At 42.9% G+C, this 9170-nt stretch overlaps 1 non-coding gene across 1 annotated transcript; it reads right to left on the minus strand.

The window, feature by feature from the left end:
* Positions 1-4674: 4674 nt before the first annotated feature.
* On the minus strand, positions 4675-4790 carry TRNAL-CAA (transfer RNA leucine (anticodon CAA)). Its single transcript has 2 exons — positions 4753-4790; positions 4675-4719 (listed from the first exon to the last, which is right to left on the minus strand). It is a non-coding gene; the product is annotated as a tRNA-Leu (tRNA).
* Positions 4791-9170: the final 4380 nt, after the last annotated feature.

Consider the following 9170-nt stretch of genomic DNA (forward strand, 5'->3'; position numbering starts at 1 on the left):
AGAGATAATTAAGTCTGATGATTAACAGTGATTGAGTCCGCCTGATTGATGAGGGGGGAGGTGCCCGGGGCACTATACCCATAATGAGAGGATATGTGTGGGTTGTGTCCCAGCGTTCACAGTATGCTAGAGTGACGTTAAGTCAACGTAGGTGATGATGTGCTTCTCACCCCCCCCCCCCCACCCCACCCCACCTCATGGGCTAAGCTAGGCAAACGACGTTGATGTAAATACTGAAAGTTGATAACGTTGAATAAACATGATCAACTTGTGATGTTACATCAACGTTGTTTGCTGAGTCATGTTGCTCAGCCTTTGCTCAGCAATATTACAATCAACGTTGGGGACTGTTTGAGGATGAACCTCACGTCAATGTGGATCATTTGCTCAACAAACAGGTGTCACTGACCACACCTGTATCAGCATGTGTGTGTGTGTGTGTGTGTGTGTGTGTGTGTGTGGTGTGTGTGTGTGTGTGTGTGTGTGCGTGTGTGTGTGTGTGTGTGTGTGTGTGTGTGTGTGTGTGTGTGTGTGTGGTGTGTGTGTGTGTGTGTGTGTGTGTGTGTGTGCGTGTTGCGTGTGTGCGTGTGCGTGTGCGTGTGCGTGTGTGTGTGTGTGTGTGTGTGTGTGTGTGTGTGTGTGGTGTGTGTGTTGTGTGTGTGTGTGCGTGTGTGCGTGTGTGTGTGTGTGTGTGTGTGTGTGTGTGTGTGTGTGTGTGTGTGTGTGTGTGCGTGTGTGCGTGTGTGTGTGTGTGTGTGTGTGTGTGTGTGTGTGTGTGTGTGTGTGTGTGTGTGTGTGTGTGTGTGTGTGTGTGTGTTACATAACTGGTGAACTAACCTATCGGGATTGCGGGAGATATGTTTCAGCGCCTGGGTCCCGCCTCTCAGCCTTGAGCTGGTTGGTGTACATGTTGCTTAACACTGTGGTGTCTGCCCTCCGACACTGTTAGCTCTACTTGGCGTCCCCTTCACCACATTTCTCTCTCATTCATTACATTTTTTGACTGTTCTTGCACTGAAAAAAAAGGTTCCTTCTAACTTTCATTTTGGTCATTCGGGTCATAGGTTCCCACCTGTGTTCCCTTGATGGTGTTCCTGCTTATGTATTCTGATTTAAACTATCTTGTCAATCCACCTGGGAATTGTACATGTTGCGATCATGGCTCCTTTCTGCTCTCTCTTTCTCCCAGAAGTATTAGTTCGTCTAAGAACTAAGTTCTTAGAAGTTCTTACTTAGAATAAGAACTTAGTTCTTCTTCTAAGACGTGAGTCTTAGTTCCATCATTCTTTCTTCACAACTCATGCCTCTCAGCTCTGGGACTAGTCTGGCAGTACATTTCAGAATTGTATATAGGTTCATGATTTTGGATGGGCTATCAACAACACGCTGGCGCCGCATATTACGGAATTGGTCTGCCGTAGGTGGTATGCAACATGTTTTCATCTAGTCGTGCTTGTATGGATGCATTTCAGCTTCTGGACTCGCATTTAAACCACTGATGATCTGGTGAGTTGACTGCATGCCTCTGTTCTCAACATATTGCAGATGCAACCACTGAAATACTTTCTCTGTGTTCTTCATTTTATGTTCTTGTGTTTGTCTATGTGTGTCTCTCTTCTCTCTGCCCTTGTGTGGGACGCTGAACTATGCAGAATACAAAAGCAAATGGTTAGTATCACAATGATGGTGCAAAAAATGTGTCGTCAGCCAGTCAGTGCAATCTCCTAGTACGAGGGAGGGAGAGATGGAGAGACACGGGTGGAGAGAAACAAGTGAGAGAGAGAGAGAGAGACAGAGAGAGAGACAGACAGACAGACAGACAGACACAGACAGACACAGACAGACGGGCGTAACGCGTACTAGAGAGTGACTATGCAGGACTCAGCACAAGTGTTTGGTAACATAACTGGTATAATGTATAAAACAGTGGAGTATAAAGAGGTATACTGGTGACCACTGGTATATATACTCCCCAGCGAGGCAGCCTGCCCCTACTACACTCACCACCTCCACTCTTGCATTAAAATATACAACATTAACTTGTTGGAATCCTGTCATTTTTCTATTTGCTTAAAACTAAGAATAATAATATATAGACTGACTTCCTTCGAGTATGTTACTCTGAGGAACGGTCACTCAGAGATGTGTTTCACTCATCCTGTGAGTGGACACACCACCATAGTGACAGTATTGGGCAGCGCCACTCATCCTGTGAGTGGACACACCACCATAGTGACAGTATTGGGCAGCGCCACTCATCCTGTGAGTGGACACACCGCCATAGTGACAGTATTGGGCAGCGCCACTCATCCTGTGAGTGGACACACCGCCATAGTGACAGTATTGGGCAGCGCCACTCATCCTTTGAGTGGACACACCGCCATAGTGACAGTATTGGGCAGCGTCACTTATCCTGTGAGTGGACAACACCGCCATAGGGACAGTATTGGGCAGCACCACTTATCCTGTGAGTGGACACACCGCCATAGTGACAGTATTGGGCAGCGCCACTCATCCTGTGAGTGGACACACCGCCATAGCAGCATGTACAAGACCCTGAAATAGAGAGAAAATCCGCTGGGGTTGTTCATCCTGTCACTTGTACCCAGACACAGCTGGGACTTAACTGTCTTAAGTGAAGTGTCAAACAAGGGATTAACGTACATTTTTATTTTATTTATTTATTTATGCATATACAAGAATGTACATAAGGAATGTGAGGATACAATTATGGTAATTACAGTCTTGTAAAGCCACTAGCACGCGCAGCGTTTCGGGCAGGTCCTTAATCTAAGAAAATTTTAAGGAGGTAAATACTTGCAAAATTTATAGACAAAAAAAATGATAACAGATTACATGGAATGAAAAAAAAAAAAAAAAAAGATGAGAGAAAATTATAGGTACAGTATATTAAAGCACATAGGTAGCTATGATTGATTGCAATGACAGCTTAAAATGGAAGTTGACAACAAATTGGTAGGCACAATACAGCAGAAACAATATAAGATTGATTGCAATGACAGCTTGAATGGTAGTTGACAAAAATTGGTAGTCACAATACAGCATATGGCTAGCACATAAAAGAAGACAGCAATGAACACAATGATAAGGTTGTTTGATATTACATAAAAATTAGGAGATTGGGTACCACTAGGTACAGAGCAAATTTAAAGCTCAGTGTAGGGAAACTAAATAGATGAAGTTAGGTACTTTTTGGTTTTGCTTTTAAATAAGGCAAAAGTTTTACAGTTTTTCAATTCACTAGGGAGTGAGTTCCATAGACTAGGTCCCTTAATTTGCATAGAGTGTTTACACAGATTAAGTTTGACCCTGGGGATATCAAAGAGATATTTATTTCTGGTGTGGTGATAATGGGTCCTATTACATCTGTCCAGGGAGAGTTTCAGAGCATGGTTTGCATTTAAGAACAGGGTTTTTGTAAATGTAGTTGACACAAGAGAATGTGTGGAGGGAGTTAATATTTAGCAAGTTTAGAGATTTAAACAAGGGAGCTGAGTGTTGTCTGAAAGCAGAGTTAGTTATTATTCTGATAGCAGATTTTTGCTGTGTGATGATGGGCTTAAGGTGGTTTGCAGTGGTAGACCCCCATGCACAGATACCATAATTAAGATAGGGGTAGATTAGTGCATAATATAGTGAGAGGAGAGCAGAGTTAGGAACATAATATCTGATTTTGGAGAGTATACCAACTGTCTTAGAGACTTTCTTAGTTATGTGTTGAATGTGGGTGCTGAAATTGAGTCTCTTGTCTAGGAATAGGCCAAGAAACTTGCCATCATTTTTATTACTGATGTTAATGTTGTCTATCTGTAGCTGAATTGCATTTGATGATTTGCTTCCAAATAAGATGTAGTAAGTCTTTTCGATGTTTAAATGTTAGTTGTTCGTTGACATCCATAAGTGGACTTTTTTTAATTCATTATTCACAACATTATTTAGTGTATGTGGGTTGAGGTTGAGTAGATAAGGGTAGTATCGTCAGCAAACAATATAGGTTTGAGAATATTAGAGACATTAGGCAGATCGTTTATATATATAAGAAATAGAAGAGGTCCTAAGATGCTGCCCTGTGGCACTCCAACGGTAATTGGTAGAGTGGAAGAAGTTGTATCATTGATGGTTACATATTGGTGTCTGTCACTAAGATAGGATCGGATGTAGTCAAGGGCAAGGCCTCGGATTCCATAATGCTGGAGTTTAAATAAGAGGTAGTTGTGATTAACAGTATCAAAGGCTTTTCTTAGGTCAATGAAGAGTCCAATCGGAAACTCATTTTTGTCAAGGGCTGAGTAGATAATGTCAAGGAGACTAATGATTGCATCATTGGTACTCTTTTGGGACCGGAAGCCAAACTGGCAGGGGCTGAGTATGTCGAGTTTTACGAGGTAGGAATAGAGCTGTTTGTAAATAATTTTTTCAAATATTTTTGATAGAATGGGTAGATTTGATATTGGTCTATAATCTTACATCTTACATCTTACAACCCTCAAGTTTTCGTTATCTTGTCGGTACAAAATAGAGGAACCTTATAAGGCTATCTTATTGTTATTATTACCACCCAAAGTTGAATATACAGCAAAGTTGGATATGCGTCTCTCCTTTATAAAGGATATAATGATTTATAATCCAATATAGGTAATTTGCAAAACCATTTGTCAGAAGTGGGATTCGAACCCACGCCCTCAGAGAGGACCAGAATGCCCATGGCCCTTCTATCGGAAGGGAAGTTACCTTGAGTCTGGCGCCTTAGACCACTCGGCCATCCTGACACTTGAGACATGTCCTGCGGCATGTTATGTAGAAAATAATATTTAGGTGTATAATATCTTATTCTTGAATTTATCAGAGGACCGCCATTTTTACTGGTGTCGATAGGGACAGGTTGACGGCGGTTTATCAAACGTCCCCATTAATTTTGAAGATTGTCTCCAGTTGAATATTAAACTGAAGTAATGTTATTGAGCTTAGTATGTATCTCCGTAGCTGTACCGCAGTTAACAATGAATATAATGAAAAATACAGGAATAATTTTACGTAATTGACAGTCGGCTCTTCAAGAACCTGAAAATCCAGCATGCAAAATAGAAACAATGAAATTATAATATATTATAAATGATATTATTGATGCACAGAGCTGAACATTTGCAATAATAATCTATCCGTTCTGACATTTTTCACATTAATTTACATAGTGACATTCACGTAGGGTACATGAATAGTATGTGAACTGGGTAAGACTAAAGACACCTCCCTGTGGAATGGCTAGTTCACAGTCTCTTGTTACACTCCTGTGCTCTTGGAACAGTACGGATGTTGGATAAGTAACCAAGGAAGAAGTCACCCCTTCTTCATTCACCACAGTGGATGAATGAAGAAGTCACCCCTTCTTCATTCACCACAGTAGATGAATGAAGAAGTCACCCATTCTTCATTCACCACAGTAGATGAATGAGAAGTCACCCCTTCTTCATTCACCACAGTAGATGAATGAAGAAGTCACCCTTCTTCATTCACCACAGTAGATGAATGAAGAAAGTCACCCCTTCTTCATTCATCCAGTGTGGTGAATGCACTCGGGGTGTCATTGCCGGTGAGCAGTCTCAAAGGCTGGCTTTAGATCTAGGAAAGTGGTATATGACCTGTCAGTACGCAGGGAGGAGAAGGAGGTAATTCAATGATGCACACTGATGCTTCCGTGCGTGATGCCTTATGTTTGGGGAGACCATTTATGTAGTTCAATCAGTGTAGTTCTGATTCACGGACGAGCATCTTAGTCATACTCCTTACAGAGCATGAAGCCAAGGAGCCTTTTTCTACCGTCGTATCTAGTGTTTGGTTTATACTGCGTGACTAAACGAAGACTGTTAAGCTTAATTTGATATCCTTCCCTGCCTGGCTGAGCTGGCTGTGAGAATTGAGGCCATTGACAAGGGTTTCTCTGTCTGCCTCAACTGCTATCATAGGATCCGAAGCCACAGCCAGGGCCATCTGAAAAGGGCTTAAGCAATATGTGTGTGGAGGATAGAAATAGCCTAAGCTACTCTATCCTTTGGAGGTAGATGAGTGGAGATAGATTTATGGTCTCAATACACGTACTTGAACCTGAGTCCTGCTGTACTCCAGTCCTGACCGCACGTCCTTGGTGAACGTAGTTTGGAATCATTATAATAAACAGGAATGCTATTATGGTTAGTGAAATTTGGATTACGTGATTTGGGCAATGGATCAAGTGACTATGAATAGTTTAATATTATATACAAGTCCATTGTTAAACATTTCAACTGATGAGGTTCAAAGGAACTGCATGTATCATTTTGACACAGGAGCAACACCTGTACGCTGAACCGGTTTCGTTTGACCATTCCACCGGGGACAACAGAGCTTGCGATATTTACAAGAGGTAATATGGGGTCATGACCTGACGCCTCACCCGTCACTACAGACGAGGTGCCGATGGTATGGGAGACGTTGAAGCCAAGACAAAAGTCAAGTACGCCTCCGCTGATATACGTCGCTTCGAGGTCACCCACAATCTACTCATTATCGTAACTACTGAATAGTGACAACAGTGTGATTGCCGTTACGATGACTTAACTGTGAGTTACCAATATACCTATGCCTAGCGTTGTAGCCACTAAGTATGATGCTGGGCTCAATCTGAACACAGATTGAAAGATCCATATAATTCAACTTGTCATTAGAGGCATCCATGTTAAAAATATTTAGGGCAGAGTTTTACACATAAATCCTCACCCATAATATTGAAGCTCTGTTTTTTTTTTAGCTGGGAATGGCTGGCGAGGAAGTATTTCTAACACACAAAATTCTAGATGGGGAACCCCTCCACCATGGGGTATTGGGGGTGGGACCACGTCCATGGGTGGGTGAAGACACCCCTGCCTAGGGCGATCCCTCACCCCAGTAGGTGAGGGGAGGGGGACACCCACATGACGAGCCTCAGGTACCAGCTCCCACTAGTTATACACTCTGGTGTGTTCTCCCGCACACACACACAAGCCTCATGGCGCTGCAACTAACAAACGTGAAGTTTGAACTAACCCTAAGTGTGTCGATCTTAATTCAATGCGAAAACCAGACTGCTTCAAGAAACTATGGGTTGAGAGACGAGCAGTCCTGTCACTCAGCGGGAAGAAAGTATTAGCATAAAGAGTTATATGTTTACAACTGAGAACTGTATATCTATCTAAGTGTTGAGCGAAACAGCATAGGGAAATACTCGTAATATACTTACATGTTTCAAGACGTTAGTGAACCTTAATGAACTAAAGGAACAGTACTGTAGTTACTAAACGTTAACTTATAAAGTAAATATAAGTAAGCATAAAGGAACAATAAAGTAGAAGTGAACACGAATAATTGAATAATACTGAATTATAAATTAAATCTGACTACAATTAATGTATGTATAAATTAAATTAAAGTGTAACTGTTTGAGGAGGGGGAGGTGAACCTCCCCCATGGTGAGCTCACGGGGTATGAGGTGCCCTCATACCCCGTGGGCACCTGGCACCTCGTCGTGGGCGCGGGACCTCTTCCAGCGTCGACACAGGCGGGTCTTCAAGCACAACGCGGGAGGAGGAAGGGCGACCAGAACCTACAGCACCCGGGACGTGGACGTCGTGGGAGGCCACGGCCTTCTGCGCCCGCTGGGAGCAGTCCATGGACGGGGTGACAAAGAGGACAGGCAGCCTAGGATTACGACAGGATGCCAGGGCAGCCATAACACGTTTTGCAGGGAGCGCTTGGAGTGAGGAAAGCTCACAGGCGGGGAAACTGCTATCGTCCCCCAGCCTTGAGGACAGACAGAGGGGAGGGTGGACTTAAGGGTGGGGAGGAGCGGATGGATTAATCAATCTAAATTAAAATATTAGGGGGGGTCAACGGTGTCTCAAGTTTTTCATTAAAATACAGCTGAATAGAGTCTAAATTTCATAAATATACTATAGATAAGGAATAGTGTGGCTGATATTGTGTCTTATTTATTTGTTTAAAACACAAGGCAAAGATGTTGCAGGGGAGGCATGATCACTACCTGCAAAATTTGCAGTAGAATAAACAGGGGAACTGTTTATTCCTCTAAGAATATTGTATATAGGCAGACAGGGATAAAATATTAAGCAAGGGAAGTGCGCAGACCTGAACCACAGAGACATTATAAAGGTATCAATATCAGCGTATTGAGCCAATGAAATATGCCAAGAAGTGAAGTGGTGGAGGCAAATTTCTTACATAATATGAACGTTTGATTGAGAGCTGAGAAAACGGGACAGTATGTCAAGTTCGCCAGCCTTTTACCATTTTCTAGGACGACGATTTTTGGTCTTAGGTAAAGCATGGGTGAATAGGCTAATGATGAATACGTTAAACTTTGTAACTAGCTGTAACTTTCCCAGGTAAAGGAATATAAGGATTCAGTTTCTGAGCCCATTGTGTGCCTCGGTAACCTTTTCCACTGCCGCTTACACGATGTTTCATAATAAATGAGCTCAATTAAACCTGGAAATGTATACAGTTGATGTATATGTAAGAGGACATTAATTCCCGTGGACAGTGGGGCTCCTGTACATCCATATTCAAGTGGTGTGAAATCTCAGCCACACCTTGCTTCCCCTCGCCAGCTGCCGACACAACACACCTGATAGTGAGCCCAGAGTTGTAAATCCAGACAGGACAGAAACGTTTAGGCACGTTGTCTTTCACCAAATGCCTATGTTCCCCCTTAGCAGTAAATAGGTATTCGGGAGTTAGAAAGCTGTTGTGGGTTGCATCTTGGGAAGGTCAGTAGTTGGCCTAGACGCTAGGAGGACCTTGATAAGCCGGAGTACAGGCTTCCCGTCTTCGTCAGCATGAATTATGAAGAAAACAGTACCCTGTGTTAAGGGGCAAGAATATATGGTGGAGACAGTACTCGGCTACTTGTGCTTGCGGGGGTTGAGCTTTGGCTCTTTGGTCCCGCCTCTCAACCGTCAATCAACTGGTGTACAGATTCCTGAGCCTACTGGGCTCTATAATATCTACAGTGTTTGAGTCTGAATGTCGCTGTGCCAAAGGTTAACCCATATATATGAATTATATACCAGGTCGGTTTTGGAGGCAGCAGAGCGCCGGTTGGGACCTTTATCACCACT

The sequence above is a fragment of the Procambarus clarkii genome, chromosome 31, assembly GCF_040958095.1.
Source record: "Procambarus clarkii isolate CNS0578487 chromosome 31, FALCON_Pclarkii_2.0, whole genome shotgun sequence".
Classification (NCBI taxonomy): domain Eukaryota; kingdom Metazoa; phylum Arthropoda; class Malacostraca; order Decapoda; family Cambaridae; genus Procambarus; species Procambarus clarkii.